The sequence below is a fragment of the Schistocerca americana genome, chromosome 7 (assembly GCF_021461395.2).
Source record: "Schistocerca americana isolate TAMUIC-IGC-003095 chromosome 7, iqSchAmer2.1, whole genome shotgun sequence".
Lineage (NCBI taxonomy): Eukaryota > Metazoa > Arthropoda > Insecta > Orthoptera > Acrididae > Schistocerca > Schistocerca americana.
In genome coordinates, this window is record NC_060125.1 from 298,542,042 (window position 1) to 298,565,319 (window position 23,278).

At 38.5% G+C, this 23,278-nt stretch overlaps 1 protein-coding gene across 5 annotated transcripts in view; it reads left to right on the forward strand.

Moving 5' to 3' along the window:
- The first annotated feature begins 8,363 nt into the window (after nt 1-8,363).
- The window catches only part of LOC124621965, a 39,595-nt gene continuing 24,680 nt past the window's right edge, over nt 8,364-23,278 (forward strand). Inside the window, exons 1-4 of one of the 5 annotated variants that reach the window (XM_047147494.1) lie at nt 9,205-9,458; nt 9,592-9,698; nt 15,555-15,610; nt 15,712-15,896. The gene's annotated coding sequence lies outside the window, so the exon portion shown is untranslated. Of the gene's footprint in view, nt 8,448-9,204; nt 9,459-9,591; nt 9,699-15,554; nt 15,611-15,711; nt 15,897-23,278 lie in introns of those variants that run through there. The other 4 variants (XM_047147496.1, XM_047147495.1, XM_047147493.1 and 1 more) reach the window with 4 other exon arrangements.

Consider the following 23,278-nt stretch of genomic DNA (forward strand, 5'->3'; position numbering starts at 1 on the left):
GGTATCTACCATGGTATCTAGATGCTGAAATATACTGAAATGGTACAATAAGCAGTGTTTCTACCGCCTGATAGCACTGTTTAGCACTGTTTAACGAAGTAGTGTTGAATATAGAATATAGTGCAACTACGCTCACGCAGTTATATATAGAGTGATGTGCATATCCATAGTAGAAATGAGAATTTGTTTCGTTTTTTCACTATTTTGTAGCAATAGCACATCAGATTATAAGCCATGATAACAGTTATCGATACTTCAGTACAGGATAGCTGCATTTAGACATAAGCTAATATGATTTTTGATAGTGAAATTAATTTCACATTGAGTTTTCTTTAACTTTAATCAATGTAAACCATACCTGATCTTTTTTCTCGTTCCTAATTTTTGGTTTGAATAACATTTCAGACACATGGGGATGGATCATACAGGAAGAGAAGAATCCAGTTTGAGATTGAAATTGAAATACTCATGCAAGTTTCCTGGATGCAGGAGTAGTTATTATGTAAAACTAAATTCCAAGCACAAGAATAAACATTTCTATGAATTTCCAGCTGCATCAAAAAGTGAGACTTTAAAGAAGTGGAAATTGATCTGTAATATAGACGAAGGTGTCAACTGTAGTTATTATTATGTGTGTGAGGATCATTTTTATGAAGCAGATTTTGTGAACTTTACTAGTCACAGGCTAAATCCTGGTGTTATACCAAAGCAATTAGTGTTGTATCATCCTCCCCCCACCCATCTGTGTTACACTGGTGGTGGTGGTGGCGGTTTCACCACATCGGGTGCAAATATAAGTGTGCACGAGACAGGTCACAATGCAAAATCTACAGTAATACAACGGAGCAGTCCCCCTTTACAGAGCACAGATGATGGTGAGTACAGCTTTTTATCCTCACCTGTTTATGATGTTGAAAGTAGTGCAGGTGTAATGGGATCTGGCGTTTCTAAACGTGATTTAACTCCAAGAAAACACAAAATGTATAAATTGCATAGAATTACAGTTTCCAGAGTGTGTAAATTGAAAAAACAGCTACAGAATGAGAGGAATAAATTGAAAATTCTAAAAAAGTTGTATGATGACAGGAAATTTCAGTTAATTGAAGAAGAGTTGAATGATGTGACTAAAACTTTAATTAATAGTCAATTAAGAAATGCCAATATGCAGCCCACAGCAGTACGGTGGTCTATACAAGATAAGGCATTTGCTTTATCTATTTATAAGCGTAGTCCCCGGTTGTACAGATATTTGGCCACATACTTCTCCCTTCCATCTGTCAGGCTGCTCAAGGGAGTGCTTTCCCACATATCATTTGATACAGGACTTAATCCAGCTTTGTTAAACTTTTTAGCAAGGGAAATAAGTAATCGCATGAAAATGACAAGTACTGTGCTCTAATTTTTGATGAAATGTCTCTGGATGATGGTATGTACTATGATGCACACAAACAACTAATCTATGGGTATCAGGACTTGGGTCATTTAGGACGTTCACCTGTAGCTGCTAGTCAAGCATTGGTTTTTATGCTGAAAGGCATTCACAGAACTTGGAAACAAGTTCTAGCATATTACTTTACTGCAACCACTTTCCACTACACCCATTTGAAATCACTCATTGTTCACATCATAAGTGAACTACAGAATATTGGGTTCAAAGTGGTTTGTACTGTATGTGACCAGAATGCAACAAACCAAAAGGCCCTTAGGCAACTGTGTGAAGCAAATTTGTTGAAGCCCAGTATATTTCATTTTGTCGTCAATAATCAATCAATTGTTACCATTATGATGTACCACATCTGCTCAAAAACACTGGAAATGCTTTGATAGATAATAAAATTCAATTTGAACCTCACAAAGCAGTAAAGTTTGAGTACATCAGTACAGTGTTCTTTTTGGATAAAAAAAAGGTTCAAAACTCTGCCCAAATTAAAAGCACAACACTTTAACTTTTCTCATTCCCATGTCAAAATGAAGGTAAAAGTTGCTGCTGCACAAATGAGCCATACTGTTGCAGCTGCAATTGAAACATATGTTTCTACTCACACATTACCATCTGAAGCTATACACACAGCTGAGTTTGTGGAAAAGGTAGATAATCTCTTTGATTCACTCAACAGTAATGAGCAATATCCCAGGGATGGAAAACAATTTAGGTGTGCTTTACCAGAAAATTCGCCACATTTAGAAATGTGGCGCAGCATATTGAGGGAAATAGGCAGCTGGCAAATAATAGATTTAAAAACGGGAAGAAACAAGACTAATATGTTTAGCTTCATAAAAGGTTGGCAGATTACATTACAGTCTATTATTTTCTTGTGGAAGACCTTGAAAGTGGTTGGATTTAAGTACTTAAATTTAAAGGTGTTCAATCAAGATGCTTTAGAAAATTTCTTTTGTTGTATAAGACAACATGGTATTGCTAATACAAACCCAACTTGTTTTCAGTTTGTACAAGCTCTGAAGACTTGTGTTGTCAATCATATGACTTTGCCTTTCAAAGCCATGAGTGTAAGTAACTGTGAAAATGATGATTACACTCCCTTGAGCAGTTTGTGTCACTTTTTGGCAGCTAGTGGTAGGAGTGAACATTTAAGTGAATGTGAGATGAAAGACACTGATACACCTGAGCAAATTTATTCTTACTCAGATGGTATCATCGAGTTTGTAGAAGATCAACAATCCTTAGCCTATGTAGCAGGCTATGTACTAAAAGCCATAGATGTACCAGATGATTGTGAAACATGTAATACCAGTCTCTACTCCTCTGTTGTGACTGAAAATCATTTGTTTACCTCATTTAAAGAGAATAGTGAGGAGCATTCTCATTTGAAATATGCAAGTGAAAGAGTCATGATTTTCCTAAGGGCACTCCATGATCAGCTGTATGAGTATCTAAATAGTCATGGTCACACAACAAAACTACATGATAATTTAAAAAAAAAAACCTTTGTTCTGTCTCATACAACAATTTGTAATAAACATGACATTGAAGAGAGACTTCTGAAGACAAGTATTCCATTTATAATATACAAGTATGTGAAAGAAAATAAATTTACAAACAAGAGGAAATTGTGTATGCAACAACTTCAAAAGAAGTTCAAATCATGTTAAAAGACTTTGTATTTTGTTTATTATGTGTTCAATGAGAGTAAGCTCCCTATACATATACAAATGTTCTTGTATCAAAATCATGCCTTTGACTTGTTATGACAAAATCTGGTAATTCAGCAGGCACATAACTTTCTAGATGTGATGATTGGATTCTAAAAGTATAATGAATAAAGTGCTGTCAAGGGGAATTTGTGTTAATTTTCAGTAGTGTATCAAACAGTGTTTTCAAAGAGGAAGTAAATAAATAAAAATGTTAAAAATAAATGTTGTACCAGTGTCTTCTTTCATTATTTAAACGTGATGGGTGTTGCCAAAATAACAGCCAAGTTGGGGAAAAAAGAAAAAAATGTTGTGTGTTGCAGTTCATTTTCTTTGTATGTCTCATTGGCAAAACCATTTTGGCTACATTCATGGAGTGTCTACCTGCTCTGCTCCCAATTTGTTTTTCAGTTGATGTAAAGTAGCATTTTGTGTGTTTCATAAATTTATTTGAACTGTGCAGAAGTTCAATTTCAGATGACTGAATATCCATAAATAACAATCAACAGAAAAAATAATAAATCGGATTTTGTAGACTTTACAGTACATCCTTGGTTTGTAGCACAGATTTTTTTGTAAATGACCTCTTGGTTATCCATTAGCTGTATAGTTATTTATTTGTGTAACCTACTATTCCACTTTCGATCATGCGAGTGGACATAATGTGCTTTAGGATATGTGGAAACGTAAAAATCATTTATATATGCATGCAATGTCAGATGATTTTTTAGTCTGATATGTCCTAAAGCTCGTTTATTTCCACATGATAATGGCCACATGGCCAAAATCGCTATATTGAGTTTTACAAAAAAAGGTGACGTCGTAACTTACGAAAATTTTCACAATGTAATCTGCAGCTACGAGTAGTTAATGTGTGTTTTTGATTGAGATTTCTTTTATATATTACTTTGCAAGATCTCAAAAACCTTTATTACTGCACTATGCGGCCCACATTCAAAGATTAAATGAAAAATATTGTCATCTAATTCGCGTATTTAGAAATAAACATAAGAGATTTTCGCGCCATATTTTTTCGTATTGAAGTTCACAGCCAGGCCACAAGTAGCGCTGGTGTCGTTCTGTGTTTCCGTATAATAACGTGGTCTTTGCACTTCTACTATATTGGTGTTCTGTGGGTACCACCACGCTTTGTGGAGACTGAACCAGGTTGCTAGCTGTCCTGAGTGGGGGAGTCTGGAGTAGAATCTGTTGATCTAGACATGTCATAACTGGCAGCTGCTAGTTGTATCAGATTTTCTTACATTCCATGAGAAGATTATTCTTTCTTCTCAGGTTAGATTGTGGAATGCAGCTCAGGGTAGGTAGGCAGAACACTGGGATGGACTTCATTGTGCAAGTAACAACCATTATTGTTTGATTTTGTTGTGTATCTACCACCTTCATGTGACTGCTGTTTATCCAGACTGCAATACACTGCCGCTAAATAGACAAGGCTGAGGGTGAATGATTATGCCACATAACTTTTCCAGAATATTGTTTCTTGACCTCAATTTACCTGCAGTCTTCTTTAAATGCTGTTTACATGAGAGTGTTCTGTAAAATATAACTCCATAGCACTGTAGATATTTGTAATGGGCCAGGTGGCGATCATCGAAAAATATTTCCAGTTCTCAGTTGGCTAGTATATTACTCAGATGAAAGCAAATTAATTCAGTCTCCATTTATGATTCGTCTCATTTTACACACTTAAGTCTTTTGTTAATATATCTCTTGTTTGTGCTGTGTTCTATTTGTGCTGTGTTGGGTCACCCAGTTGTCAGCATAACCAAACTTCAATGACTGAGTGGCTGGGATATCTGCGACGTACAAGCTAAATAACAGTAAAGGTAGGACTGAGCCTTGATGTAGGCCACTGTTGAAGATCCTTTAGTCACTAATGACGCTGCTTATAATTACCTGAAATTGCGTGTCAGTTGGCATAAACTGCAGACAGGTCAATAAATACAGCAGAAATCTTTGGTTGCTTCTGGAAGCCATCTTCAATGTAAGTTGTCAATAAAAGTTCTTGCTCCACAGAGCTTTGGTTTGGATGGAATGGTATTTTTCACAGAAATCTTTCCAAGTAACTCAGCGTGTGTTCTGTTATGCTCTCAGAATGGTATAACTCTGAGATTTGTTGTGGGTATTACCTGGTTTTAAGATACCTATGATCTTCATCTGTTTCATTAATCGTGGAATGGACCCTTTTTTTTCAGGATCTTGGGGAAAATTTGGGCTAACCATGTTTTAGCATATTTACCACAGTGCTGGAGCTTCACTTGATGTAATATATTGTAAAGCTGTTGAAATATGTTCAGGAATGAAGAGGAGAGAATATGGGCTATGATTGGACATTCTGCCATTATAATTCCCATTTCTCATTTAAACTTGTGTGGTGTGAGGTCGGAAAATAAATGGTTTAGATGTCGAGATGATGTTTGCAGCAGCTGTATTCAGTTTTATGAGGATGTTGCTGCTTGTTATTCGATTTGCGCCCCGAAAAGTTGCGTAACAGGGACCGGACTTGTCTGCTTGATTGTTTGAAGTCTAGTTTTTTAACAGTGTCCAGCCATTACTGGCTGTGCATGGTGTCTAGACTATGCAGCAGTTTGTCTGCTGTTTATTGCTCTCCAGTTGAGAGGAAGTCCTCATACAGTTTATCACTGACCATACAGGAATGCATTCCTTCCAGCAATTTCTGAAAGTAAACTTTCTTGCTGTGCACCCACAAATATTCCATAGTTGTCGCTCAAGGCAGGAATCCATAAGAAGATCTTATCAAGGTTTCTAGAGAAGTCAGATGACTTTGCTTTTTGAAATTCCCAGTGGTGGCAGGGAATGTAATTTACTGATGGGATCTGCAAGCCTGCTTCCAGTATTACAAGATGGTACTGCCTGTGTGGGAAGTCAGACAGGACTCACTGCATTTATTGCTATACTGTAGGTTTAGGTAAAAAAGTTGTACATTTTATATCAAGTTGTGTAAAGTGTGAACTCGGGTTGGTGGAAAACGATTTTGTATTAACTTTATATCATGTAACTTAAGTGTTGTTTATATATGTCAAAGTATTTAAATGTGTCAAAGTGTTTAAACCAACTGTCAAAACTTTAATGGCCTTCAGAATCCGTTTTGTATAAGTAGCGAAACCTGCGGTAACAGGGGAAAGAGGGAAGTAGCTGAAAAATCGACCTGAAAAGCGCAAAATGGCGAATATGGTCTCTTTAAAAGACTCTGACGTAAAAGTGGGCAACCAGCTGCCTCAATCCTTATTCCGCCTTCCTTACGAAAGTTTTGGTATACCAACATATTCCCGGTTTTTTGTACTGAAAGAAAATAGCAGAGAGACAGTGATGGTGGAACTTCCTCATTTCCCACTATTCTTAGCTGGTGCTGTGTTCTTAAATTCTACTTCCCCATAACTCGCTGTATCAGAAACCATATCTTTTGTACATCTATAAACGCTTTTTTACCTACGACTACCATTCTTGTTATTATGGTCAAAATAATAATAATAATAGTTACTGTTATTACTCCTATTAGCACTGTTAGTTCATAGTCAACACTATTTACTCACACTGCCACTACAGACACTTAAATCATTGTAAAACCTCAGTCTAACATAACAGTGGCGACACTCCGTCTCGTTTTTGTTACCCCAGCGAGAGCAGCGCCCGAAGCAGCCAGCAAGCGACAATTCTGAATACGACGTCGAATAGTGCGAAAAGTAACGTTTATACTGATTTATAACATACTTCTTACAATAGGGAATATTTGTAATTATTTAGTGTCCTGAGAACCCTCAGAGATACAAAATGGTACATTAAAGTGCAGTTTACTTACGATTCTCTTCTAACTTACATAAATTTACTGAGTACTGCCTTTTTCCTTTAATAACAAAAATTTGCTAAAACTTCAGAAGGCCTGTCCTTTTGCAGAAAGACGCCATTTATCTATCCAACAATGTGGAGTTTTATTTACCTCACTGTCAGCCAAATCAGTGAATCTGGAATGTAGGAAACCTATACGGAATTTAATATCTATATTGTTTAACGTAACAAATAAGCCACCATGCCTGTAGCTTAAGGGAAACCACATAGGTTTGATAATAAGTTGTCAAAAGCAACAAAACTCTTTCCCAACACAGAAGAAACAAATCCCACACTTATTACTAAATCTGAGCCACAAACAGCAAGAACCTTCAACACATTTGCTTTTGAAGCAAGAGTAATTATATTTACGAAAATATTCGTGTATTATGAAGTCGATTGAAATATAAAAATGGTCGAATCGTAAAGACTCCATAAAAAAATTTAAATGCCAAGGAAAATACCTATGATAATAACAACAAAGAACAGCAGGAATAAACGCTTTTCGTGCATGAAATATGTGTTTGTATTTTCTTGATTTCAGCGCAGTAAGTTGCAATACACACATATCTGAAAATATTTAATCATGAATAAGTTGTAGCTTTTGCCATTGAATCTGTGTGTTTGGCTATTTTTACTTGTCCTTTGAGATTATTCTTGTCTCTTGATAATATATCAACACACGGAACGGAAGATATATTAACTATTTTGTTAATCAAGTACAAAATAATTAAGAACAAACATTATGCCTACAACGCATATTACTTTCTGCGCTAGTGTCGTTCCAGCTGTCAAATAGTAACAACTTTCGCACAAGAGAATGTTGTGACTATACGCATTAGACTGTGGTAATACTATTTGTCTTATTAAAACTGCTATTTCATAGGCACCTTTGATGTATGTGAGAAACCCTGGTCCAAAGAAAAAGAGAAGAGAACACGAACCTCCTTAAGTTTTTGGCCACAACGCACACCTGCTCTCCATAAGGGTTGTATAGAATTTTATATGGAAGGGGTCGTAAATAGCACCTGAAAATCGGATAGTACCGAAAGAGAAAGAGAGACGTTACCTGAAAGTGGAGAGGGATTGCGCCATAAGGAGGCTCAACAGTTTTGCTAATTACGTACTTTTCATGAACAACAGTCACAGTAGTCTTTTAGTTTTCCTTTATTAACCTAAAATTTAACCTTTTGTTGTCAAATTGCGCTATTTGTTTATTCTCTTTGCCACAAATTGTAGTGCACAGATTCCATTTTTTACCATTTCTCATCTTTGTATTGCAGAGCATTTCCCAATTAGATTGCATGGTGTCCAGTTGCCAGGTGCGTCTCAGAAATCAACAAGCAATAATTCGTTGTATCATTGTTATTTCAAGGCGTCCTACGCAGCCATGTGTATTGTGTTGATATAACTCACAGTATGTTATTCTGGTAGGTTTCATTGCCCCCTACAGGGGGGAAAATCTTTACGAATATTAATTTTTTATAATATGCTCTTGTTCAAATACAAATCATTTTACTTCGACCTATGTAGAGAAATGTTGTCACCAGTATTTTCGTGGTATAACGCTCGTTCACATCGATTTTTATCTACGGCCTTCCGTATCGCTGAATATAAAGTTATATCGTCGGCATATAATGCTTCGCTCAAGGCAAGGCCATAGGGGAAATGATTCAATATATTATACACAGTGCAGGAGCCTATAAGGTATAACAACTTCTATTTTAAGAATAACTAAACATCTTTTACCAAAATAGTAATCCGGCCAACATCTCTTTCTCCTAAATTTGAGTGATCTGGTTTGAGATTGAGGCGTTGGTATTGCTCGTAAGAACTTACAAATGTCTCTTTATGTTAAGTTCACACATTCAGCTCTACAGAATCGGCCATAATACTGGACTATTTTCAAATTTATTTAATAACTTCTCAGAATGAAAATGCTTAGTGTGTAATTGAGTAGCTGGTTCGTTCGAGATGTTGCGGGGGTTGTCATCCCAAGTATCTAACGTGATAAAACGTGTTTTATTTCGAAAAGAGAAAAGTTTCATCTCATTATAGTGATCTAGTTCCTCATCAAACTGATTTCTTCCACATTGTCTTCGGTTAACTATATCGACTACTAACAGTGTACGCACAAAAAAAAAAGAATCTCTGTAGCGCGGTAAATAAATCTCTGGTTGGCGGTAAACTAAGCTATTGTGGGCGGGAAAAAGTTAATGTTGTGAAGTTAAAGTTGTGTGCGTTTTGCAATGATTTATACATTGTTTTAATAGATTGTACACTCTAGATGTGACACTTCGAACCTAGTTTTATAATGTGTTTAAATACAGACATGCATGTATACGGACAAATGTTAATTTTGTGGAAAGAGTTATGACAGACTTCACGTGTCAGTCTTGTTCAGGTCAAATTGTGTAAGACCTTGTAGCAAGAGTAAACAGGTATGAGGTGTTTTCATATTAAACGTACAAGCTAGGAGCAATGGAACAACTAATGTATATGGTCGTAAGAAATAGTATTAAAGAATTGGTTGTGGTAAGCAGATTGCTGCATATTGCACTATCTTTATTGCAGGCGGTCACCACAAGACACCAGTGCCATCAAACACTGTAGACTACGATGATCCTTAGTAACGAGAAGCTGAGTAGTGTGATGTATTAGGAGTATTTTCGAATCTAGAGGTAAATTTAATTGCTCATGTATTGTAGTTTTGTGTTACTATCCAAACACATCTAAGATAGTTGTACAGAAAAGTAAGAGTGTCAGGTTTACTTTTTGGAACCATCAGTTGCTACGAAAGAAAGTTATGACGTCTGTTAGTTTCGTAGACACGACAATATTAGCAACATTGTGGCATTGTTGCACGTATTTTAATGATCAGGGAAATGAGAATAACGTCGACAACATTTTGGGAGGAAGGAAAATAGTCCGACTTAAATCGTTTGGAATAATTTTCTTATTCTACATTGTCTGATATACAAGGTGTTAGTTTTATTTACAAACTGGTGTGGTGAACGCACTGTGTTTTTGTGAATATATAGAAAAAACACGCAGCTCATGAACCTGCAAAATATCTCCTCCCCCCTCCCCAATACATGTCTTGACAACCTTGTTTTGGATATGTAGCTACAAGCGTTACTGTCAGCATATACTGATTTTGCATATTATGTTATCAACTAATTTTTCAAACATTTTTTTCTGTCATGTGTGAATGTATGTCACTATCTCATATTTCATTTCTTCTTTTTACATACCATTCCTCTTTCACTGTTATGTTTTTATATTAGTGTCTGTTCTTGAATATCGAAATTCTGTGCTGGTTCTTCATCCTGTTGGCAAGATTCACTGTACAACTTTCTTCAGTAATGATGCTTTAATTTTCTGTGTACTGTACTTGAATAAGATTAGGGCCTAACATGGTAGCTACAGATATTTGTTTACAGGGCAGCTCCTATAGCAGCAGTCATTCTGGGAAGTAGTTACTCCTGTTATTTTGACAAATTAGTTGCTCTGCTATCTCTGATGCTACTAGTGGGGGGTGTAAGTATCACCTTTGGATGCGAATGACTATTGCTGTGTTAATGTAACTTCCATGATTTATTTGCTTTGTGTAATTTGTGTATCTACGATATATACTATCTGTTCTCAGCAGTATGTAACAAGTTTTGGCTGCAGCAACAGACACTGCTTGTTTACTAGTGAGCCAGTGACTGTTAATAGCTTTGTTATTCTCAATCATGTCTAAAGAACTCTTATATTTTATATGATAATGGTTATTTTGGATGGGTCAATGGAAGCGCCTGATCCCACCTGTTGGCTTTGACCCGTGACATAATCCTATTGTGATGTGTGACATCATGACGGTGTGGCGTTTAGCTTGTGAGTGTGGCGGATCTATAATTATTGTTTTGATGCGGTCGGTGGTGCTCTCTCTTGGGGTTTTTATGGGTTGCGTGTTATGTGGTGTATGGGGGTTTAGTTGCTTGTTAGTCCTTGACGCGTTCGGTATTTGTGTTGACTATGCGTTTGCAGGAATAGTTTCCAGTGAGTTAATGATTTAGTTTTTCTTGTGTCCAAGTTATTGTAGTGTTGTTTGCTGTTTGTCTTGTGATTTGTTTATGCATTTTAGGTGTGGATATGACTGACAAGTGTTTGTGTGCATAGATGGGGAACAGTGCTTTGTCCCTCATCAAGTTTCTCCAGCTTTTTGGGCTGTTGGCCAAAGGGGTGAAGTGCTCTGTCTGTCCGGAGGAAATGTGATTGACGAAAGTTCCGGCATCTCGGACCAGGGACGACTACATGTAGGGGTGCCGTAGGAATAACCTATGGCACTCTATAAGGCGAGCTTCCTGGTTCGAGAAGTCTTAAGTTGAGCATTCGAGAAAATGTGTTAATGACTTATCATTTTTGTTATTCTCCCACAGTTTCTGTGTGAATGGGATTGGTGTGAGTGAGAGGACTGTGCTTGAATGGTTTTCATTTTGTCGGGAAGTGCGTTCGGAGTATATTAAGTACAGGGGTAAGTTGGGTGGGCCTGGGGTGGTGGTGGAGGTTGACGAGTCACAGTTTGGGAGGAAGTAGTATGGGAGGGGTAAGTCTGTGGTTGGTGTATGGGTGTGGGGGGGGCTGTTGTATTGGAGCGGGGGGGGGGGGTGGTTTTTCAGAATGTTATTTAGGGTTTTGGAGGGGCAGACAAAAAGGGAATTAGTGGGATTAATTGAGGATTTCATGGAAGAGGGGAGTACCATAATTGGAGACACATTTTCGTCTTATAGGGGGTTGTGTGAGCGAGGATACAATCATTTAGCAGTTAATCATAATGCTGAGTTTAAAAATTGTGAGACCTGGGCCTGTACGAATACAATAGAGGGGTTTTTGGAGGCCGTTAAGTCAGTTATTGGGAGCGGGAAGAGGCACTCTTCTAACCTTCAGTCTCATTTAGACGAGTTCTTTTTGCGGAAGAGCGTCTCTGAGGGCTATTGTATTTTTAGGGTTTTTTAAAGGGCAGTTAGTAGTATTTGTAGGCCGAAGGTGTCGGGGGGGGGGGGGGGGGGTTAGTTGCTGGCAAGGTATTTTGGAGGTAGGTGGGTGGGGGGTGGGTGTTGTTTTGTGATTTTGTTGTTGTGGATCTCTTTTGTTGCAGTTGTTGTTGAGTTGTAGTGTGTGATTGAGATTTTTTTTGTTTTTATTTGTTTCCTGTTGACATATATAGATCAAGGGAAATGTTTGACTCCAATTTGGCTTTTCTAGGGTTTTTTTTTTTAAGCAATAATTGTGGCATTGGTGTTTGTTTCGGAGTTTTATAATGCGATATCGATAGTTGCTGTTGGGCTATATAGGTCAAGCGAAGTGACTGATTCCGGAGGATATGGTGTGTAGTGGAATTTGGGAAGGTTGTGGGGTCATTTTATTTTGTCGTTTAGTGTCTTTTGGTACAGTGGCATTTGTTTATATTCAGTTTGTCCCCACCCAAAAACCCCCATTGGTTTCATTATATTTTTGGAGGAAGATGTGTGTGATGGTTTTTTGATCTATTTTCGTGTTTGTTGTCATGTTTACGTAATGACATCATAAGCACAATATGGGAGTTGTTGTGAATGGTGGTTTCTGCCATATTGGTGACGTCATGGGTCAAAGCAGACGGGTGGAATCGGCCGCTTGCAGTGGACACTTGCAGTGCCTTGATTATTGAATATTCTATTGAGATAGTGAAAAATGATGTGGGGCCAGTTTTTTTTTAAACAGTTGCATGAAAGAAATTCTATTTCTTTACCAGTTTCAGGCGCCTAGTGCCCTTCTTCAGAAAATCAGAATCAACACATTATTGTCAAATGTCACATGAACGACAGTACATGTACAGATATGGTATTATTTTTTACACTAATCTTCTGAAGGACACTAGGTGCATGAAATTGTTAAAGAAATAAAATTTATTTGTTGCAAGTGATTGCAAATTTTTGACAAATATTTTTACAATTCTTGAAGGAAGGTAGGTAAAGTGCTGCTTTTTGATGGTAATTTTGTGTTTACTGCTTTTGTGTTGTATGACTTGAATGTAAGACTAATGATTTATTCACCCATCACATTGACGTACATCCTATCAAGGAGAACCTTCAGGCATGTGGAAAGAATCAGTATACATTAACAAAATACAAGTAAATCACAATAAATATAAGCTCTTGCTGTGTGTTGCTTCTTGATATTTATTCTTATCGCAGGCAAATGTAATCAGTTACAATTAAAGAGAGTTGCTTCTTTGAAAAAGCCTCAGCCATCTCAAGTTGCCAATGTCCTATTGGTAGCTAAAATTTACTTGATGACAGGTATTTTTCAGAGGAAATAATTACTTACATCTGTAAAAACACAGCCCAGTTTGCAGTATGTTGTTTTCAATTTATTCATTGGAACCACGAAATCATTTTAGTACAATTTTTATGTGTGATAAATAAACAGTATTTGATAAATCAGGGGTAAGTTCCTACTTATGAGTTCCAGAATTTCAGAGACAACACCAAGCAAGAACAGTTTACTTTACCTTAAATATTTCATTTCTACATGAATTTGAAATCAGAAGACATACAATAAAAAGGATGATTCAAAAAAAGTTTACTAAATGGCATTGCACATCAGGCATACAATAAGGATCAGTAATCACATACAAACTGGGTATTGCAAACGCCATGGGATGCCGCTACAATTAAGAGAGAGTGTTGCTAAGCAAACACGCATGGATACCGTCGCCATTCATGGCTTGGAAACGTTGGAAGTAACATGGCTAACTACAAATGCTGCAAAATGGCGGAGAAGCATTCGATGTATGGCGCGACCCACTGCAGTGGATGAGAAGCCATGTCATTGTATCATGCAAAATTGTCGATAGAAATATTTCATGCCATTCATTATTTGGCACCCTGCATTATTAATTGTGCAAAACTGGCTCTTCCACGTGCACAACCCAGATTCTGGTCACCAGTGAACAACACAGCCAGTTGTGTGGAAGAAAGCATTCTCGAAAGGGTGCTGCATGTGCCATCAACAAGTACATGAAGTGTATCCCATGCCACTTATGTCCCCCAACCCTTTGTCAGGCGCATTGTACACAACAAAGGACTGCATCCATTTCATTTCCAGTGGATCCAGGCATTACAACTGGAAGACTAAAAGTGCTGTAGGGTTTGTGTGGTGGTTTCTGCAGGAATTTCTTCCAGACAGAAGTTTCACAGTGAGTATACTTCTCACTAATGAGGCTGCATTCTCACTCAAGGGTGTGATGACCAATCACAACCTGCTATGGGGGTGGATGTTAATTCATGTGCTACATGTTCTCATTTCTCAAAATGCTAATTTACCCTTAAATTTTGGGCTGGCATCTTCGGAGACTGTGTAATTGGGTCGTACATTCTCCTGAACTGACTGTATGGTCCCACATATCTTGTATTCCTGTGATACTTTCTGTCGAACATACTGAATGATGTTCCCATGCCTATTTGTCACTGCATTCGATTTCAGCACCCCCCCCCCCCCCACCCCCCTCCCCACGTGCATTGCAGCAGGCAAATGTGGGCACATCTGCAGGCAACCTATCCTGGCCACTTGCTTGATCACAGTGGATCAATCACATGGCCACCTTGATGGTTTGTCCTGTGCGTGGGGGGGGATCTGAAGGGCCTTATGTATGAAACACTTGTTACATCACCAGAGGACCTAGTGGGCAGGATTGTTGCAGCAGTGGTATGTCTTCGAGATGCACCAGGTATCTTTCAGAGGGTGTGCTGTCCCATGGAGCGTCAATGTCAGGTGTGTTTCGATGCATTTAGACAAAACTTCAAGCATTGCCTGTAGTGGACATCCATTTGTAACATGTAACTGAATAACTGCAGTGCCATTTAGTAGTGCAGATGGCCTCTGCAACCTCCCATTTTCTATGTGCTTACTGATTCTTGTTATATGCCTGATGTGCCATGTCAATTTGCAAACATTTTTTTTGAATCGCTCTGTATAACAGCTCCTGTATGGTGTCTTCTTTTCCATGAGTTTGTATGTACGTATACATAGGTTAAGTTGCCTCATTTCATATGCATGTAGTTCATAGTTACGTTCAAACATATGATCTTTTTTTAAGATGCCCTTTTTTAAAAATAAGTATTTCATATATGATACAAACAAGACAGGCAGTATTTGTAGACTTTGGGTATACAGGAATCCCTTTATTAACCTTTCTTTATCACTGTGATGGTAGCTTTTTCCTGACTCGTTTCAGTTACACTTGTGCTTATGTTGAGTGACTGGAGTAAATATTGTCTTTGAATTTATTAGATTTTAAGAAATCAGTATTCAAGTCACCACATATAATTACATTTTCCTTTTGAGTGTTTATTTCTTCCAGAAGTTCCTCTGTTTGATTATACAACATGGTCTTCTCTCCATCTGGTGACCTGTACAAGCAAATAATAATTTTATTTTGCTTTCGTAATTAAGCTATAATGTGTTCTATATCATTTTCATTGGATTTAAAATTTTCTTTAACATATACACAGATACCCCATGACTTGATGATTTTCAACAAAACTTGCTTGCAAGTTCGAACAGTGAGGTATGTCAGCCTTAGCATACCTTGTTTAAGCAAGTATATGGTAATGTATAGGATAAAAATGTCATTCATATAATTTTTAACATTATTTCTTCTTTACGTAGTTTGTTGGGCAGCAATGGAACATTCCAATGGAGCTTTCTAAAAGTGGGTACAGAGAATATACCATGATTTGCGTGACCACGTCTCTTTTTGCACCAGTTTGTGTACTGAACAAACAAAATAATCAGTGTGGGAACAAAAGTATTGCTGACTAGTGAGAGTGATGAAGCACATGCTCTGATACTGTGTGAGTGAGCAGTTTGGTCTGTTTTTGTAGCCTTTAGTCATGTAGCTATATGACTTGGGTTGTCCTCAGGAAAGAGGTTTTTCTGCATATGTACGACATGCTTGATTAAGCGATGCTATCAAATACTGGATTTTCATACCCTGATTCCTCTCGCCTTCCCTGCTTTATGGACTTCTTGGTGTTTGATTTTTGGCTGGTTGGTTCACTGGATGTGGGATTCTGCTATGCTACTGTGAGATGTTTCTAATTTTCACTTTCTTACTGTCCTTTATCACCCATCTATCAGTTAATGACTACTAACAAAAGTTTTCAACCCTTGTATGTAAATAATGAGTAATTTGTAGAAAGAGTTCCTTATGAGGTATCTTTTTCAATTTTCGTTTGAACTGTTTGGGATTACCATTTTCTTGCTGTGTTACTGTGATGTGTGTTTGAATAACTGTGCTCAAGAATATGTAACTCCTCTGTGGACTGTAAACAAATAAGCAGTCAACATGAAAATTATTCTTTCCATGTACTGTGGTAATGAGGATCACAATTCAGCTGAAATGTTTCTCTTCGATTAGCAACAAAACCCATTAAGTAGTAAATGTGCTGGGACAAGAATTTGAAAATCATTAAAAATGTTTCTGCGAGATGGGTCTCCCTACTTCACAGTATACTTACTGCTTGCTTCTGTTGAATACAGGAGAAACTGGTACCTTTAGGTTAGGACAATGAGAAATCCCTCTAAGGGCAAAACATGGTGAACTGAGTTCTGTGATTAGATTGTGTGTTGACTTCATTTTAACTTGCTGTCTCAGTTAATCTCTCTGTCTGGTGCTGGGAAATCTTTTTTGCTTGTTTGAAGTTCCATAATATGTATCTTTGTGAGATGAAGAATTAAATTGTCAGCTGTGAATCAGTTGCTGCCTCGTCCAGCTATTGAGGTCTCTCTTGAAGTTAATATAGAACCCTTGATTATTATGCTTATGTCATCAACAGACAGTCACAATTTTGAACTGTCATTTGAAGTAATTGGAATACAATTTAAGTAAGTTAAGAAAAAGAGGGCACTCAGTTTGGGCTTGTTCCCCCATTCTGGGGTTAGAGTCATTGTTGTGACTCAATCTAAGACACTCTGCTTTGTGTTGTAAGGTGAGACTCTGAACACACAAGTGCGTTCTCTACAATGCTATTAACATTTCATTTTGCCATCAGTGCAATGAAAGGCTGTAGAAAGATTGCAAAATATAAATCAGTTGGATAACTTATTTTATCTGGAAACTTACTGTGTATTTAAAAAACTTTTCTTTTTATTTGCTTTATTTTCTTCCCCAAACTAGTTTCACCGACAATATCACCATCAGCATTTTTTCCCTGAAACGAGCAAAAATAGTGTCATTACAAACATTATAAAACATCATTAACGTATGTACTGTGTGGTTCCAAATATTGTATTCTCTGAATAGTTTAATAATATCTTACTTTGTCACTCTGAGGCTTTTCGGTTTGTTGCTGTTATTTTCCAGCATTTGTTTTGTTTTGGTTGTTGTTTGTTCAGAATACATTGTCATCTGCAACTGTATGAGTGTTTGTTATTATCAAACACGAAAAAGTGAACTTTTTTATGTCAGTGTTACACTAATGGGAATTGCAGTAGTGTTAAGAATACAGTTTTGGTGTGCAGTAGGTTGTTTCATAATTTATCATGTAGTCATATTTGTTGGTCGGCTTGCAGTTGCTTTTAAATATAGAAAATGCATGTTTTAGAGTAAAGATGCAAAGAAACCGACTGATGACAGCAATATTGTCACTGAAACTAGTTTGAGAAATAAAATGAAATAAATAAAAACAAAAGTGTTTTGTATCAAAATGGACCCAAATCGCATATAGTTCGGATAATTTAGCTTTGCTAACACTTTATTCATTGGGTCTTTCATTGCTTTCTTTGTTGAGAACTCTGTATGAAAGCTATGCCGAGAGGCAGTTGACAAGTTCTGTTCAGTTAAATGATTCAGTATTCCTTCATAGACCGCTTTCTCAACCATTTTTGAAAACAGGTGTGAATAGGTCTGCAATAAGGGGTTCTTTGCTTATCTTTAGTTGTGTAAATGAATGTTACTTCACGTTATTTATGTCTATCAAAAATATGCAGTGAGTCGTTGATTGATTAGAAATTTGGCTAAAGGGTAATACTTTTCATGTTGGCACAATTTTAATGTTCTGTTGAGACACCATCATAAGTAAAGTTGTGACTTTTTACCAACCAGGTGAATGTATTAATCCCCTTAGGAGTTGCATTGAAAAAACTGATGTCTATTCATGTGTACCATATTCCTAGGTTTTTCTAGAACTTGGACTATCTTCTCAGAGGTAATCAAACCTGCTGACTTTTACAGTTTATTCATAAAATTTATGGAAATTGTAGCATTGTACGGGTGGACAGTGTCATTTTATAACTTCAAAGACAAAAATTTGATATGTTAACATTGGATGACCATTCCACTTCTGTACAATCGATTGTGTTGATCGAAAGAAGTCTATGGTAGTCGATAATTCATTCTTTGATGTGATTGTGTTATCATTGGAATTGAATTTAGAACTGGTGTAACAGTTCTTCCGTAAGAATCTAACATGTTGACGGCCTCTGCTGCACAAATTCTTTGTTCTGCTCCATTCCCTTGTTGTGGTTTAACCTATATTCTTTGACCAACTGTGTGTGTGTGTGTGTGTGTGTGTGTGTGTGTGTGTGTGTGTGTGTTTCCTATTTGATGGCAAGTTACATGTGCCAGGAATCTGGCATTGTTGTCGCTATTTGTTTCTTACTTTTACAGCATGAGAGGTCTCTCAGATATTTCCTCCAGAAGGCTTAGACCCACAGAAATATCACTCCTTTCCAAAGGAATCACCTTTTGCCCCACTCCCAAATTCAGCCATGCAGGACTACTTAAAGACCTTCTCTCCTCCCAGTCCCTACAGTGGAAACACTTTTTCGCCACCAACCTGACCAATCAGACTCAACCAAAGACCAATATTGAACCTTGCCTAACTCAGTTCACTCCTCCATCCAACCGTGATCCATCCCCTGTAACTTTCCCAGAATTTTTTAACCTTGAACCTTGGCTCACCATCATTCCCCAAATCCCTCAACATGCAAACTAACCTTACAACCGCAGAAAGAACCGCAGTCCATCATCTAAAAACTGATCCCGACCTTATAATCCTACCTGCAGACAAAGTCTCTACCACCTTTGTTGTGAACCGCAAGGATTACGTGGCAGAAGGACTCCAGCTGTCAGATACTTCCACCTACAAACCATGCCACAGTGATCCTATCTCAGTAATACGGCAGGATCTCCAGTCACTACTCAAATCCTTAGGCCCATCCCAGAACCTCTCTCCAGAGTATGTCTCTCTACTTACCCCTACCACTCCCTGCACTCCCACCTTCTACATGCTTCCTACAGTCTATAAATCCAACCACCCAGGACACCCCATTGTGGCCGGTTACTGTGCCCGCACTGAGAGAATCTCCGCTCTCGTAGACCAACAACTTCAACCTATTACCCGGAACCTACCCTCCTATATAAAATATACCAACCATTTCTTCAACCGACTCTCCACAGTTCCTGTTCCTGTACACTAACATACCTAATGCCCATGGCCTTATTGCTATCGAACACTACCTTTCTAGACACCCTATGGATTCCAAACCGACAACCTTCTTCCTAGTCTCCATGACCAACTGTATCCTCACCCACAATTACTTCTCCTTTGAAGGCATTACCTATAACAAATTCGCGGTATGGCTATGAGCACTCGCATGGCACCATCCTATGCTAACCTAGTCATGGGCCATCTAGAGGAATCCTTCCTAAAAACCCAGAATCCTAAACCCCTCACCTGAGTCAGATTCATTGATGACATCTTTGCTATCTGGATTGAAGGTGAGGACACCTTATTCACATTCCTCCAGAACCTCTACAACTTCTGCCCCATTTGCTTCACCTGGTCCTACTCAACCCAACAAACCACCTTCCTAGATGTTGACCTCCAACTCAAAGATGACTTCATCAGTACCTCCATCCATATCAAACCTACTAATCACCAGCAATACCTCCACTTCAACAGCTGCCACCCATTCCATACTGAGAAGTCCCTTCCATACAGGCTAGTGAGCTGTGGTCATTGCATCTGCAGTAATGAGCAGTCCCTCTCAAAATATACTGAGGGTCTCACTGAAGCCTTCACTGACTGTAGTTATCCTCCCATCCTTGTACAAAAACAAATCTCCCATGCCTTATCTTTCCAGTCCCCCACCACATCCCAAAGTCCCACAGTCCGGCCACAGAGGAACATTCCCCTCGTAACTCTGTACCATCCGGGACTGGAGCAACTGAATTACATTCTCTGCCAGGGTTTCGATTACCTCTCATTGTGCCCTGAAATGAGAAATGTCCTGCCCACTATCCTTCCCACCCCTCCTACTGTGGTATTCTGCCGTCCACCAAACCTACACAATATACTCGTCCATCCTTACACAACTCCTGCTCCCAATCCCTTACCTCAAGGCTCATACCCCTGTAATAGACTTAGATGCAAGACCTGTCCCATACATCCTCCTACCATCACCCGCTCCAGTCCAGTCACTAACATCGCCTATCCCGTCAAAGGCAGAGCTACCTGTGAAACCAGTCATGTGATTTACAAGCTAAGCTGCAACCACTGTACTGCATTCTATGTAGGCATGACAACCGACAAGTTGTCTGTCTGCATGAACGGCCACCGACAAAACTATCGCCAAAAAACGAGTGGACCGCCCTGTTGCTGAACACGCTGCCAAACATGATATCCCTCATCTCAATGATTGCTCCACAGCCTGTGCCATATGGATCCTTCCCACGAACACCAGCTTTTCTGAATTACGCAGGTGGGAACTTTCCCTGCAATATGTCCTACATTCCCGTAACCGTCCTGGCCTGGACTCAACCTTCATTAGTCACTGTCCTCACCCATCCAGCCCCCTCCCTGTTCCCATTCCAACACTACACAGCCATCATTTCACTGTCACACCCAGTCTTTTTATTTCTCTCCTTTCCGCTACTTACCCCCTCCCACCTCCGCACCTTCTCTCTTGCCCTCTGTCTAAACTGCAACGCTTCCCTGTCCGCCACTCCCACCATACTATCCCACCCCCACCCAGTCGTCACTCCCATCATGCACTGGTGCTACTGCTCTTTTTATTTCTCTCCTTTCCGCTACTTACCCCCTCCCACCTTTACATATGTTTTCTTGTGTCTGTATATGTGCAGGTGTGTGTGTGTGTGTGTGTGTGTGTGTGTGTGTGTACACCTGTCCCTTTTTCCCCCCTGAGGTAAGTCTTTCCGCTCTCGGGATTGGAATGACTGCTTACTATCTCCCTTAAAACCCACATCCTTTCGTCTTTCCCTCTCCTTCCCTTTTTCCTGATGAAGCAACCGTGGGTTGCGAAAGCTTGAAATTTGTGTGTGTGTTTGTGTTTGTTATTGTTTCTATCAATGTACCAACACTTTCGTTTGGTAAGTTACAGAATCTTTGTTTTTAGATAAGTTTTTCCCACGTGGAATATATATATATATATATATATATATATATATATATATATATATATATATATATATATATATATAGAGCCAGCATTTTTCCAATTCCTTCAGTTTTAAACTGCAGATCACAGCCATCAAATTATGGCCAGTCAACACCTGTTTCTGGAAATGTTTTATAGTTTAAAATATGGCTTTGAAATCTGTCCTACCATTATTTAAACAATCTGAAAACCTCTGACATCTCGAGGTCTCATTTATTTATACAGCTTTCATTCATGATACTTTAACAAATTGTTGTTGTACCACACTGCTTCCCTTTTGCATCCCTTTCCCTATTCCGTGTTATATTACCATTTTTGCTTCTCTTCCTTCTCCTGCTGCAGTGGAGCTTCACACTCTCAGGAAAAATAGTGGCTATGGTTTTTCCATTGCTTTCAGCTACAACACTGCAAGCCCATGTTGGCTAGTTTTACACTGGCAGGTCAGTTAAACATACAAGTTGTTTTCCCTGCAACTACTGAGAAGGCTGCTGCTGCTCTTCAAGAACCACAGGTTAGCCTGGTTTCTGGATAGATTCTTCTCTGTTGTGGTTGCAAGTGGGCAGCCCGAGGTTTGTAAGAGCCATGGTTTGTGGGGGTGCACAAGCACATTGTGTCTCAAAAGAAAGTTTATATTTGAAGAGCTCTCTGTGCATGTACCAGGAAATCAGAGGGGGGGGGGGGGTTGGTTGTGTTCATCGCTTGCTTGGCCTATAGGAAGTCAGTCGACATAGAGCAGACTACTGTGCATTCTGCGTGTGAAAATTTTACAAAAATGTTGATGCAGCAACTGTGGCATAGAGGAAATTTTGCAGTGATTGTGGATTGCACAATATAAATCGTGCTCCATGGTTCCCCTTATCTGGAAATGGATCAGAACATTCAAGGAGACTGTTTCAACACTGGCCAAACTGAAATGTGGATGACCAAGGTCATAAAGAACTGACGAATCTGTGGAGAGTGTAAATTGGTCTGTTCTTGGTGATTCTGACTCTTCATTCTAAGAGTTCATGTTCTTTAAACATGCATAGATCATCACTGCATTGACTTCTGCAAAAAGACCTCAAAACGGGACCCTTACAAAATCCAATTTGTGCAAGAATTAAAGCTTCATAATGCCAGACATAGGGCACAGTTTGTTAATTAAGTGACTGAATGCCCTTCATCTGTTTTCTGATGAGGCTAATTTTCACATGAACAGTCATTTCTGTATGCAAAATAGCCACTACTGCAGTGAGTGAATCCTAAACAGAAGCCGAGAAACCCCTTTATTTGCCAAAAGCTACTGTATGCGTTGCGACATTGGCTCAAGGAATTATTGGCCCATTTGTTTTCAGTCGTGCATTTACAGTGAATTAGGAATGTTATGTGGCGATGTTGGGCAATTTTTTGCTGCCTGAATTGCAAAACTTTCCTTATCACATCCAAAGAACATAGCTTCAGTAAGATAGAGCCACAGCACACACATCCACAGATCTAAAGTGTATGTCAATAATCAAACTTCATAGAGCAATTGAGAGAAATTATCCGTAGTGAAGTGGCAACCATCCAGTGTTTACATGTCGATTTGTCATGCAAAATTTTGTTCATTCTTTAAATGAATCTTTAATTGTAAGAAGTAAATTCTTTAACTGTATATTTCCTGACACATCAAGGATAAACTTCCTTTCGAGACACCTTTTATAAATATGAAAGCCATTGACTACAGCACTTGGCTACATGAAAATCAACATGGTGCTTGCTTGGTTTAATTATAGCATTCAGTCACAGCATTGCA